This window comes from Ambystoma mexicanum, chromosome 5q, assembly GCF_040938575.1.
Source record: "Ambystoma mexicanum isolate Mex_15411 chromosome 5q, UKY_AmexF1_1, whole genome shotgun sequence".
NCBI classification, from domain to species: Eukaryota; Metazoa; Chordata; class Amphibia; order Caudata; family Ambystomatidae; genus Ambystoma; species Ambystoma mexicanum.
The window spans coordinates 98,916,934-98,931,632 of NC_090933.1; positions in this window are offsets into that span (position 1 = coordinate 98,916,934).

The window sequence follows — 14,699 nt, forward strand, 5'->3', positions numbered from 1 at the left end:
TTTACAAACATATTGGGCCTCATTCCGAGTATGGCGGTAACGGATAGCGGCCTCCGGTAACGAGACCGTTGGCGGTAATCCCTTACCGCCATACTCCGAGTTCCCTCTGCGCCCTCGCCCTTAACGCCTGCTTTGAGCAGGTGTTAAAGTCGAGGGCGCAAAGGGGCCTCCAAGCCAATAACGGTGACCGTAATGAACGGTCACAGTTATTTGCATCTTCCCCATTCCCATTGAGCCCTATGGGGGCTCATTTGGGAATGGGGAAGAGCCTTGGTGAATGGGGAATTACCGCCCCGCCAACCTTGGAATGGGGCGGTGATTCCGCCATCCACCAAGGCGCTGCCGGTCCGGGTACGGCGTCAACCAAGGCGTTAATAGCGCCATTGGTTAGCGCCGTACTCGGAATGAGGCCCATTGTCTTAGCTGAGTATCAATTTATTTGGACATGGGTTCAGTGTTCGCGCCTATACCATCCATTATTGGTCACATATCTGTCATAGTTGAATATTTGTGTGAATTTTGGGCAAGAAGAATATAGTGGACCTCTTTGCATTATTAACATTTAAATTATATTTCTCAACTTTAGTAAGGAGTATCAAGATGAACCATTTGTTAATGAACTCCTCTGGCCTATTTTTGACTAAAGGTTTTGGGGCGGTTGGTAGTTTCGGGTGACATTCAGGGATTTTAAGGTGTGTTTTGGCAATTTTTATGCCTTGTTCATAATCACTATGAGATTCATTAAAAGTTGCGCCATAAGTGGAAAAAGTGGTGGTAAGGGAATTACTACCACTTGTACGACTCTGACGAATTAGAGGTCCCTGAAAACTGCTGCTAATTCAGTCAGATTTAGCCTCAGCAGATTTTCCGCTGGCAGAATTACCATTGAAAACTGGCAGAATTAGCCTGAGCTGTAATTCCGCTGGCAGAATTACCACCCTAAATTCCACATTACCAGTGGAAATTCCACTGAACTACCACCAAAAATGGACGGTAATTCCACCGAAACCCCAGTGCAGTTAAGGTGGAGGCAAAAGCATCCAGGTGACGGAAATAAATCCACAGATGCCAATAATTGCCACGACAAGGGTATTTAAGGCCCACACCTTCCCCAAACACACTTCCAGGCAACATGTTGTTCATTGCGCTCCAGAGGCATTCATGGCCACAGCAGGGAAGGATACAGGCACCACAAAGGCGGAGGAGACAGTTCTTGCAGATACTGTCTATACCACGTGTCCGTCCATTCCCCTGGACACTGACTGATGAACAATTAGTCACACTGTATCACTTGGACCAGCGCACCACTGCAGACCTGCTGACGCTGTTTGAGTCCAATCTTCACAGCGCCATCACCATCAGACACTGCATTCCATAACACTGTTGGGATGCCCATCAGCACGCCTTCCTGCCCACCACCAAAGTCCAGGTAAACACTGTACATCATTGCCCAGTTCCCCAATGTCAAAGTAATACCGGAAAGCAGGCACACGATTCCCTGCATCAATCAAGGTCCCTGTCGAATCCAACAAGCCATTCCTAGTCAATGCATAGGTGTAATTATGCTGGTCCATTGCTCACAATGGGGGCAAACGTACAAGCTAAAGAAGTAACGCAGTAACGCAAAAAGTAACATGAAGGGTGTCACAACGCATGTATATCACGCCTACATTACACCTAGTGCTCCACATGTCAGGGAGTGGGGCGCTGGGCAGGAAAGAGCATGCACAAATACATTGAAATGATATGGATTTTTAAGTAGTAGGCACCTAGGGACAGCTAAGCATGGCGCTGCGATGAAAAGTACACATGCAGCAGTAGTAGTATTTGTTTATCTTTTTTAAACATAACTTAGAAATGTAATGAGTTTATCGGTTAGGTATATTAATGAATAACAGCTTGGCCAAAGTTCATTAGGCCCAGGGAAGACAAGACATAAGCTATTTTGTTGTTGTTTGAAAGGCCACAGCTCACATTAGAATTGAAGTTTTGCTGACACTTTCAGAAACTCTAGATCAGCTCACCAAGGGTGAGACAACAAGAAGACCATAGCATCTAATTAATTGTTGTAAAAGGAAAGGTTTCTAATGGGAAGAGAACTGTAGTCGAATGCTAGGTCTCGGCCCACACGGGCTGCGTACCAAGGGCCCTGGCAGCGAGTACAGTATCAAAAGAGAATCAAATAGGAGAAATTCAATTTCACCAATAGTGCCCTGCCCAGTTTTCTTCTACCTAGAGCTGGCACGATTTAAGAGAGGAGATGGAGAGTGAACAGGTGAAGGGGGGCGAGGGAGGAGGGAATTCAATCAGGGGACTGGGATATGGCATTTCAGAGGCTGTAACAATGCCCATGACCTGGGTGCTGTTCCCTCATAATTCTATTGGAGGTGGATGCTATAGATTACACTGTCTCCAATGAAGGGGTCCAATCCGCATTGAGAGATTTATCAACTTGTATATTAGCAGATGCCAAACAATGGCATGCCAGAGTTTCTGCAGGTCAGCAGATAATGATGTAATTGAGGGGAGAGATGTCTGAAGGTCATGAGGTCATGAAGGGGTTTTGAGGGTGGTGTTCCAGGAAATGTCTGTATCCAATTAGGACATGTCATGCATATAATATGTGATTTCCTTGTATAAATATTGTAGCGCTTTAAGGCGGAGTTGAGACTGTATTACATTTCAGGTCCATGGAGCTGTTTGTTGTTCTACCAGTCAGCTGTTCAATAAAGCTGAGTTTTTTCTTTTGGATTACTTTGTGATTTTTTTCCTTGGATGGCCCCTCGTGTCCTCTGGTCTACATTTGGAGGCCCCAGTGAGATATCCAGTCTTCTTGGAGGCCTGAGTGCTCCCTGCCACACTCCATGGAAGGACGGTGCAGCCCGTCAAGACCAGAGAAAGTGCACTCACAAGGGAGTACGGCAGACGATGGAGTTTCTGAATTGTCTGCCTGAACCCGGGGTGACGACCACGACTGGAGGAAGTGCAGGCCAGTGAGGAGAGACTCAGCACAGAGAGGATACGGATGTTCTAATGCACGTGAATGCACCGGTGCATGAAAAGGGCGGTGGCGCATATATCACCTATCTAGGAAGTCCTCATTCCTGCACTCACGAGAATCCGCTCGTCAGGACACACGCACTTCCTAGCTGGATACGGCTTCAAGTATGAGCGGGGCACACTTGCCATGGGCCCCCGCCCGACCCGGCACCTCGAACATGATACTGAGGTCGCGCTCCAACCCAGTCGGGACCGCTTAAACCACTAGATGGTTGCACCTCCACCACGGGTGCAACTATCATTTCCGCCACTCCTCTGACCTCCCGGCACCATCGTAGCCGCATGCCACTGGGCTCCCGTTCCGACACCAAAATTTAGCTGTCCGCCCCCCTCATCGGGGAGCACACAGCCGCCACGCCATCGAGGCCTCATCCCTTACCGCAGTTCACATGCGTCCTCACGCAGCCGCCCACTGGTTCCCCCCTTGGACTGGACTGGTCCGGCTCATGCACCAGCTACCAGGCTCCTCCGGACACCACCCCACACGGTCACCGCAGGCCCCCTAGTCTGGGAACCAACTCGACCCTCACCCAGGGCACCCCACTGCACCAACCGTGAGACGCAACGTGACACGCCCAGGACCCTGTAACCAGGGACTGTCCAGACCTATCCCCTGCCCACTTCCCACCTGTGCTGACCACATAACTGACAGGCCCTAGCCTCCCTCCCAATTGTTCTTAAGAGCCCACCAGGCTCTCCGCCAACCACTAATGGCCATGATGCCCCTGGCATGACCTTGTAAGCCACCTTTTCCGGCCTGGCAGACCACATGACGACCAACCTTCGGTCTAATGCAACGCATGACCGCGCTACACGCATAAATCACGCTCTTCGAGCTCTTCCCTGGGCTTCAACCCCTTCCATTGAATTAGCTAAATCAACCATCCTCCTTTCCACAGATCAGGCTACCCAGCCCAACTGGCGCCCGGACTCGGGAGGACCAGCCTCTAGCCCTATTCAGAGCTCATCCTACTACCGATCTTGGTAAGCTGATCTAACCATCTCAACACATTGCCTTGAATCTATTGGCTCCAACTTTGAACTAACGGACATTCTCTCTCTTCTCTTCCTTGGTACTTTGCTCATGTGTTTTCTTAACAAATGTAACTAATGTAACTATCTGTCATGATTTTAAAACGTGGGTTAAATGTGTTACCAATATAACGATGTCACCCACCTTCCCAGTTTCACTCACTTTCACCAGATTTTGGGGTAACTTAACTGCCATACCATGATTGCATTTAATTTCTTATGCATCATCATCCAATGGACAATCATCTCATTGGCAACCACATGTGTACAATTGAACTTCTCTATCATGTTACATTACCAATGACCATGTGTGATCGACCCATATGTCACTACACTTATCCCTGCACTCAACCACTATTCACAAACTCACAGCCCTGAAAAAGACTTAGGTCGAAAAGCGCGTCGGCTGTTTTCACTTACCAATGGGTTATGACTGATGTTATACATCACTATGTTCTTCCATTTTTTATCGTATGGAGTTGCATAAGCAATAATAAAACAACACGTTTTAATGTATAAAGAAGACTTTTTCTAATCTGACCATGAAACCAATTCTTTATGCAATCGCTACATGCATGGGCCAGTGAAGCCCCCCAGCGCCCATCATCATCCACAGTTTGTCATCCCAGTACACTCCAGACATAGTGTTCCTCACTGAGACCCACTTGGCAGGTACGACCTGCAATCTGTTTGAACGCACCAACTACCGCTCTGCATTGCACTCTGGCTTTACCATGGGCTCACGAGGTGTACTCTACTGTTGCACAGAAGACTCCCCTTTACCCTCTCTAAAGTGCTACAAGATACAGGAGGCAGGTTCACATATGTAACAGGGATGATATGTAACCAAACAATCGCCCTATTGGCAATATATTTGCCCCCTGCTGACAAAATTGGTAAAAACATTACACCAGTGATTGCAAATGACACAGCAGATATCTTGGTCCTTGGGGGTGACTTTAACGATGTAATGAATGTAGAGCTGGACCACACACATGTAAGGGGAAGGAACACAAACGTTCAAACCAAACTAGCAGCTTTTTCTGATGCATTAGGGCTGAGGGATGTATGGAGAGATCTCCACCCGAACGAAAGAGCGTATTCAGAGAGAGCGGGTGCATGCATCGCTGTCGAGATTGGATTACTTCTTCCTTCCGACAACGGCACTTCATAAGGCTATCGCGACAAAATTCCTCCCGAGGGGCATGTAAGACCACTTCACACTAGTATTGGAATTGGCGACGATGATACCACTCCCCACTAGTATTGGAATTGGCGACGATGAGACCACTCCCTCCCAAATCGTGTCGACTTAATGGTTATTACTTGGGATTCCCAAAACTAATAGAGCATATACAATCTGCGCTAAATCATACTTTGATTTAAATATGGGATCTATACAAAACCCTGAAACCCTATGGGAGGCGTATAAACCAGTGCTCCGAGGGGAAATTATCTCTTGGACAGCAGCAGAGAAAAAGAAATACGCTGAGTCAATGGTGGCAGCAGGAAGGGAAGTCACACGGGCAGAGGAATCCCACCTAGCCCTAGACCAACCCGAAACACACAGAGCGCTGGTAGTTGCTCAAAAACGTCTGCAAAATGTAGCATTAGACAATGCCAAACAAGCCCATAAATTAATGAAGGCTACAATTTATGAAATAGTTGATAAGGCGGGGAAGATGCTGGCATGGTTGGAACGCAGGGAGGAGGGACACAATCACTTTAGAGTGATCAGGCCGCCTGGTGTAGACGCACACTGGACAGATAGAGAGATAGCTGAAGGCTTTGCAGCCTACTATGCAAAACTATATGAGGCACCCAAGGGCCCTATGACATCTCCATTTTAGACAACATCACCCTGCCAGTCCTGAGCGCTGAACAAAAAACTCTTCTGGATACAGAAATCACAGATTAGGAACTAATTGAGCAATGACACAGCTCCAATCCCGCAAGACCCCGGGTCCTAACGGCTTTCCGGTCCAAACATGGAAATAAATAGGCCCGAGTGAACTGGCTCCACACCTGCTAAACATGTACCGGCACGCCAAAGAACAAGAGCGTTTGCCGACAGACCTCATGAAAGCTACTACTATTGTGATTCCAAAAGCCGATAAGCCGCCTGACCAATGCAGTTCGTATAGACCAATTTCCCTAATAAATAGTGAGATAAAACCCCTAGCAAAAATATTGGCTATTAGGCTCCAACGAGTTATAAAATCATTAGTACACCCCGATCAATGTGGATTCATGCCAAATAGATCGACACGCATGAATATACGAAGATTGCACTTAGCACTGGAGAGAACACAAGAATCCCAGGACCCCTTAGCGCTACTGGCAATTGATTTTGAAAAAGCCTTTGATTCAATATATTGGGAAGCAATATGGGAAATAATGCGACGGATGGGATTCGGCACAAAATTCATGGGCTGGGTAGAACTACTATACAGCTGCCCAGAAGCTGAAACTAAAGTGAATGGTGGGCCATCTGAACCCTTTAAATTAGGCAGAGGAACGAGGCAGGGCTGCCCCCTGTCCGCGTTGCTCTTTGCACTGGCAATGGAACCCATAGCCAGGTTGTTGAGGGGGACATAGGCCTGGGAGGGCCAACAAGCTTGGAAGATAAGATCTCCCTATATGCGGATGATCTACTAATATACCTAAAGAACCCGAGCACAGCTTGCCCCATAATAACTGACCTCGTCAAAAGATACAGTGCCTTTAGTGGCCTCAAGGTAAACTGGGCCAAATCCATACTCTACCTGGTCAGGTGGATGGAGAACGCAGTTCCAGTGAACTGTCCATACCGAGTTGAGTATACACAGTTTAGATACCTAGGCATAGTGATCACCACAAAGCTGGACGAATACATAGACAAGAACCTACAACCAGTTATCGAAAGAATTGAAGCGGATACCCGCCACTGGATCTCCTTGCCTTTGACCCTCTTGGGGAAGGCGCCACTGCTTAAAATGATGGCGCTGCCTGGTTTCTTATATGTCCTGCAGAATGCCCGCTCCATATTCCAGCGGATATATTCCGCAGAATTGACGGAATACTGCGGAAATTGCTATGGGGGGCCGGATACCCGAGAATAGCACTCTGCACACCCAAAGATCTATCTGCGAGCGTGGTATTGGGCTACCACGCCTCCAAACGTACTACTGGGCAAGCCAAATGGCAGTAGTGAATGATATTTTACACAACAACGCATTACTTCCACATATCAAAGCCGAATTATATGCAAGACAACAACCACCTCCACTGGGGAGCCTGTATCAGAAAGTGCGCAGAACACCTCCTCGACGAATGACAACCCAATCAACACTAGTCTGTGCAAAAATATACAGGTTTATTGGATGGGACAAAAAGATTACCCCAGTGCAATCACCAAGGGTCAATGGGAACCTATCCGAGGTAGGAAAATTACCTAGATGGCAATGCTGGACAGCCAATGGAATAACAAAGGTGGGGGATGTGGTGGAGATGGGCAAAGTGCGGTCATTTGAATGCTTAACCGAGAAATGTCACCTTCCCGAAACAGAAAGATATCACCACACACAGCTAAAACATGCGCTACAAAGTTACCTCCCAGCCCTATCCAACATGCTAGAGTGTACCCCCATTGAGAAAAATATTGTCTTAGAATGTATTAATAATAGGGTCACCTCTACCATGTATAACGTCATAACCTCCTTCGCTACGCCTGAACTGTTGGGCTTGAGGGCTAAGTGGGAACGAGATGTGGGGGAAATATTGCCGGAGGACTGGGTCACGTCTCTGATGTACCCCCATGAAACAGCCATCTCATCTAGGCTCTGGCTCATTCAGTTAAAGATCCTGCACAGAGTGTATTATTCGAGAGTGGCCCTCTACTGCTGGAGAAAAAGTACGGACCCTAACGGTGCCTTTGTTGCCATCATGAGGAAGGGACCCTTTTCCACAAATTATGGAAATAACCTAGGATACGATAGTACTGGCAACAGTGCTGCGATGTGCTTTCAAAAGTCCTGGGTCGAACAATCCCTAGGGAGCCCAAATCGCTACTGCTGGGGATTGAGGGAGAAGGGGAAATGTCCCGGTACGAGAAAGCATTCTTTTCAACTACAATAGCCCTGATCAAGCGGAACATTGCGAGACTATGGGGATCGGATACATTACCGCAAGTTGAACAATGGGCTGCAGACGTTGAGGTGTGTGTTGCAATGGAGCAGAGAGTATATAAGGCCAGAGGCTGCATTGTGAAAGCTGGGAAAATATGGCAAAGATGGGAAGATGCTCGATGATATGTCTGCTTTGTCCAGTCTGACTAATGCATAAACCAGGACAGTGCGATGTTGTTACGACAAGTAAGTTACTGTGTGTTCGGTGAACAGTGTGTGGAACTAATGACCAACTTCTGTAGGTTTTGTTATGCTTCGACTCAGTGAGAGTCTGCTTTTGTAATGATTATAAGAAAACCAATAAAATGTGTCATGAAAAAAAAAGAATACAACTTCCAGGTCATCTCTTCGATTAACTCTATGAACAGTCATTCTTCCTTAGCGCTTACTCTTAAGCAAAATAACAGTTTCTAATTTTAAGCAACTAGACATGATGCTTACATTTTCACATACAATTATTTTATCATTTGGGAAGTTAAGACATTCTCAAGTGGACTGAGCTATAACAATCCACTGCCACTCGTTTACCATTACTGCCATTCAGTCCAGCGGAATCATAGCAGGATGAAAAGTACATAAGAGCAGTGTTAGTGTCCATTTTCTGAGTCCAAATTCCGTTCTGCCAGAGAGCAACCACAGGCATGTTTTGGCCCCATTGGGCATCATCAGTGATGTGTAGCTTCGGTCTCTAGGGCCAGCATGCTCGGCACCCTCGTCTGGACATACCCATTCCACTCTGGGTGACTTAAGTAAAACCAAACGGTGGTGGCTGGAAGGATTTGAATCAATCTTAAGCATGGCCACAGGTCTGGGCAACCCTCCTGACCACTGCCTCCTAAGGCAGAGATATGTCTGGGGTTCCTGGTGGTCTCCTGCAATAGGGATGTGACCAAGCAGTTTGGGCTGCATGCTCCTTTAGGGGTGGGGTCAAGCCTGAATAGCATATGGCCTTTCACTTTTCTGCAATGGCTTTGCAGGCTGAAGAACGATGGTCTGCAGTGTTGCCCAGAGCATTTGCCAGAGTTTAGGATTCATTCTAAACCTTCCAGCCATCCGCTCATTTGTTCTGGTGATTCTGCTACCAGAAAATAAATGGTGGAAACAGGATTACCACTAAACATTTACTGCAGTACCAAACTCATAATGAGGGCCCAAATTGATATGTCTCTTCATCTACTCTTCACTCTCTTTTCTTTCATTCTTTCTCCCTCGCCCTTATCTTCTTACCCAACTTCAAGTCCTTATAACGGATTTTGCTGTTTCTAATGCTTACCTTTTGGTTATTAATTTATATTGGATTTTATCAGCTTGCTGTATTGGTGTGTTACTTATTACTACAAAAATAATAAAAATGGTGTGAAATATATATATATTTCTGAGGCTTGTGGAATCTGCTTAGATCACATGCTGTGCATAGGCCGACATCTAGTGGAAGCTGCAGAGTATTACAGTTTGTTTTTCGAAACTCGAAAATGGGCGTCGACACAGGGCGTGCCAGTAATACTATCCCTAGTGTGACGTCCACTGTACCCAAGATCCCTCACGCGTCTAGGATCCTCAGATTGTTTTTTTCCGCCATACTGGTCGGAAGCATTTTGCGGAGTCCCCTGGCCTTAGCCATACTTTTGCTGAAATATAAAGTAATAATCTATTGACATCTTTCCCCACCCCAACGTTGAACTTCGACACTCGACGCCGGCTGGAAAAGAGATCGACCGTCGGCTGCTGCACGATGCATTTGGGCCTCGGAAGGCCGCTGGCCTCGGCCTGGGCCTGGTAGGCTGCTGGCCTCGGCCCTGCAAGTAGGGAGAGTGGGGGGTGGTACATACTCTTCACTCTTGGTATATAGGTACACCTTATACATTTCCTACACTTAACAGCCCGCTGCCTCAAGGTGCGTATGGAGGGTACCCCTTTTCAATTCTGCCCCAAGCGCAATCGCAAATACCCTTGGGTCGACAGGCACGCCACGTGCAATCTCTGCTTGCCGAGGGACCACCCCGAAACGAACTGCAGAGCGTGTAGTAGGTTTAAACCTTAGACACTTAAGGACCGTTCGACGAAGCGTTGGGCCCACCACGCCAGGCAGGCGGCCATGGCAGCGGAGGGCGCCTTCTGCGATGGCAGCGACGTCGTACTTTCGGACGGCGAGGGCATTACGGCGTCGAAAGACAGCCGAGCGCAGGTCCCCGACCTCGGAAGGTCGTCCAGCAGGGCGGCTATGGGGAAGACCCCCGGCGACACAAGCGCTTCACATACTACACACACTAAACACACTAAGTCCAACCGAGACTCGACGACGTCGAGTTCTCAGAAAGAGGCACAGACAGAACGGTCCGATTCGGTGTCCTCTGGGCGCTCTCGATCAAGATCTCCGCATGACTCCAGGCAATCATCCACTCTTGCCAAGAGTGCCTCGCTCCCTAGGCTAACAGAAGTTCGATCGTCGGAAGACGAAGACGACTTCCACCCACAGGCCGCGCTCCAGGAGTCGGAGCCCGCAATTAAAGCCAGCGGGCCCCACGCTCGAAGGACAGGGACACCTCTCCCGATCCTCGACGCCAGGCGTCGAAAAACTCCGGAGCCACTAAGGGACAGGGAAAACATTTTTCTACGCACGGGGAGGGGGGAAAACAGCAGAAGAAACTACCTGTACATTCTTCCACAACTGTGAAACACTCCACCCGCCCTAAAAAGACAGACAAGCCCAGGTCTGCTGATAGGTCCACAACCAGCAAAGCTACTCAAGACAAATCCCATAGACTTGCTGAGAGAGTCATTCCCAGTTCCAAAAAATGGTCCAGTGAAGACATAGATAGGGTCATGTCAAGAATGTCTTCTTTGGCTGATTTTTATGATAAAAATCCAGAACATTTCCTCTCGTATGATCCACAAGGGGCCATACCCTCAGGCTCTACCGATCCTATCCCCCCGAGTAAGAAGGCCCGGTTTGAAACTCCAATGAGGTCCGAACCCTTCGAGGTACAACCTTACGCAAGACCATACTCACGGTATCAAGGAGAGGCTTCCTTTTGTGAAGACCAAGAATTTGGGTTGATAGGGGAGCAAACCGGGACGGACTACTATGGGGATGATGAGGACCAGGAGGAAGAAGAGGATGACCCGGAAACATACAGAGTAGATTCCCCAGTAGAGAACGAAGCCCCGGTTACCGACTCCCCGGTCGATAACCAACCCCTCCTAAATGAGGTTCTCGCTCGCGCAGAAGAACATTTCCACATTGACACCCACGGTGTACAGGAGGAAAGGGACTTTGCAGAAGAGTTAGTGGGAGAAAGGAGGCCTGTTGCCCAGACCATCCCTATCCTTAAAACCATTCAGCAGAGAATAGATCCGTCCCTGGTGAACCCAAACCTCACCAGAGCAGTCAATCCCAGGGTTGAAAAACTTTTCAGGGCAACTCAGTCTGACCCTCTCTATATAAGAGGACATCTGAAGCCAGACTCCCTAGTTGTCACCAACACTCGTAAGAGGGCTGGGACACCCTTGTCTTCGTCAGAAGCTCCTCCCGACAAGGAGAGCAAAAAACTATACGGTTTCGGCAGGAAGGTAGCCTCAACGTCCGCCTATCAAGCAAGGATTGCAAACTCCACCACCCTGTTGGCCAGCTACAACTGCCATCAGTGGGAAGAAGTCGCGGCTCTCATAGCCTCTGCTCCTGAACCGTTAAAGGGCCAATTAGCTCGGATTTCCGCAGAGGGTAGAGCCGTGTCTGGTTGCATTTTGAAAGCAAACTTCGACGCCGCGGACAACGCAGGCAGATTGATAGCAGAAGGTACTGTTATCAAGAGACATGCGTGGTTACGGCAGTCTGGTTTTAAGGCAGAAACTCAGCCCTCATTGTTAGACAAACCGGTGGAAGCCGATCTGTTGTTTGGTAAGGCGGTCGAAGACGCACTGAAAAATGCCAAGGACTAATACGAAACACTCAAATCCCTTGGCCAGTTAACCAATATACCCCCTAACCAGAGAGGGAATAGTAATTTTCGTCGCCCACGCGGCCAAAATTCCCAGAGAGGATCTAACTATTCCCAGGGGCAGGGTACACAGTGGAACAACAACCAACAGTCTACCCAGGGTTACGGCAGAGGTAATAGGAGAGGTCGTGGTAAAGGCAGACGCAGCCCCGGCAAGGGAGGCGGCACGCCTCCACCAAAGCAGTGACGCTCAGTTCAGGGTCCCTTCTCACGCAACCCCAGTAGGGGGACGCATTTCAAACTTCACCCAGGCTTGGGAAGGGATCACATCAGACAGATGGGTGCTGTCAACAGTATCCACGGGATATTGTATAGAGCTACTGCAGCGTCCCCGGAACCATCCTCCACAACAAAGAGTACACTCCTTAGAACATCAGAAGATTCTCCTCGAGGAGATCGCCATTCTTCTACAAAAGGACGCGACAGAACTCGTCCCGGGACACCAGGTAAACAAGGGTATTTATTCAACTTACTTCCTTGTGCCAAAGAAAGACTTGACAATGTGCCCAGTATTGGACTTACGGCCTGCCAACAAGTATGTCAAGCCCCAAAAATTTCATATGACCATGCTACAAGAGGTAATCCCCCTCCTAAAAAAGGGGGATTACATGGCAACCTTGGATATGAAAGATGCTTATTTTCATATTTCCATGTTCCCAGCGCACAGAAAGTACTTGCGCTTCAAGGTGGACAGTCGGCACTACCAATTCAAGGTACTGCCCTTCGGGATAGCTTCAGCACCAAGGGTATTCACCAAGGGACTGGCGGTGGCGGCTGCACACCTGCGCAGGGAGGCAATCCCAGTGTACCCTTATCTGGACGACTGGCTCATAACGGGGGAAACCCCAGGAATTTGCAGGACAAACATTCAAAGGACTATCGACCTCCTCCACGAGTTAGGCTTCTCAATCAACGAGAAGAAGTCAAGCCTGGTGCCAAGCACCTCAAAACAATTCCTAGGAGCAATCCTGGATACCCAGGAGGGGTTCACCTTTCCTTCAGAAGAAAGAATTCGGAATATACTACTGCAAATTCCGCATTATCAGTCCGGTCAACAAATAACGGTACGCAAAGCAATGCGTTTACTGGGCATGATGGCGTCATGCATTTACCTGGTCCCTCACGCGCGCCTGCGCATGCGTCCCATGCAGGAATGGTTGGCGAAACAGTGGTCTCAGGCAAGTGGTCAGTGGGACGATCTAGTGGTCGTTTCGCCAACACTGGTACAAAGCCTTCACTGGTGGACAAGAGAAAATCTTGCACAGGGGAAACCCTTTTACGATCCCGAAGTACAGGCAGTAGTCACTACAGATGCATGTCTGACGGGGTGGGGAGCTCACCATCTCCACCACACAGCTCAGGGTCTCTGGTCTCACTCAGTGGCCAAGAACCACATCAACCTGCTAGAGCTTCTGGCAGTATTCAGAGCGCTTCAGGCGTTCGAGCCCCACCTACTTAACCTGTCAGTGCAAATCCGGACGAACAGCACTACAGCCATGTTCTACCTGAACAAGCAAGGAGGGACTTGCTCGCCAAATCTGTCCAAGCTTGCCCAGAAAATCTGGATATGGGCACTCAGACGGAACATCTTCCTGTCATCACAACATGTTCCAGGGGAGCTCAATTCCCTAGCGGATGCTCTGAGCAGAGACTCCCTCCCAGAGGAACACAAATGGGTTCTTCACAGAGAGGTCGTAGAAGATCTCTTCTCTCAGTGGGGTTTCCCCACTATAGACTTATTCGCCACAAGCGAAAACAGACAATGCCCAGGATTTGCATCCAGCTTCCCCCAACCAGACTCCCAGGGGAACGCCCTGTGGATGAACTGGTCAGGGATGTTTGCGTACGCTTTTCCACCAACTCCTCTCATCAGGAAAGTGGTGAACAAGATGAACAGGGAGTCGATGACGCTCGTCCTAGTTGCTCCCATGTGGGCAAGACAACCGTGGTTCCCACACCTACGCAGGATGGCGGTGTGCGAGCCCATCAAACTTCCAGCCTGGTACAACCTACTGTCCCAGCACCAAGGTCAAACAGTGCACCAGCAACCCACCTCAATGAACCTGGCAGCATGGCTCCTGAGGTCATAGAGTTTGGACACCTCAATTTACCACAGAGGTGTGTGGACATCCTAAAGCAATCTAGGAAACCAAACACAAGGCACTGTTACCTTGACAAGTGGACGAGGTTCGTTATCTGGTGCCAGAGTAGACAAATCAACCCAGTTGATTGCACTCCTTCCACTATTGTTACATACATGCTCCACCTTCTAGATGCAGGATTGGTTTTTAACTCACTGAAAGTACACCTGGCAGCCCTCTCAGCTTACACCACTTCCCATAGCAAGGTTTTGTGGTGGAAAGTACCAGTAGTTAAAGCCTTCATGGAAGGAGTAAAGAGACTTCACCCTCCTATTTCAAACCCACCACCAGGGTGGGACCTT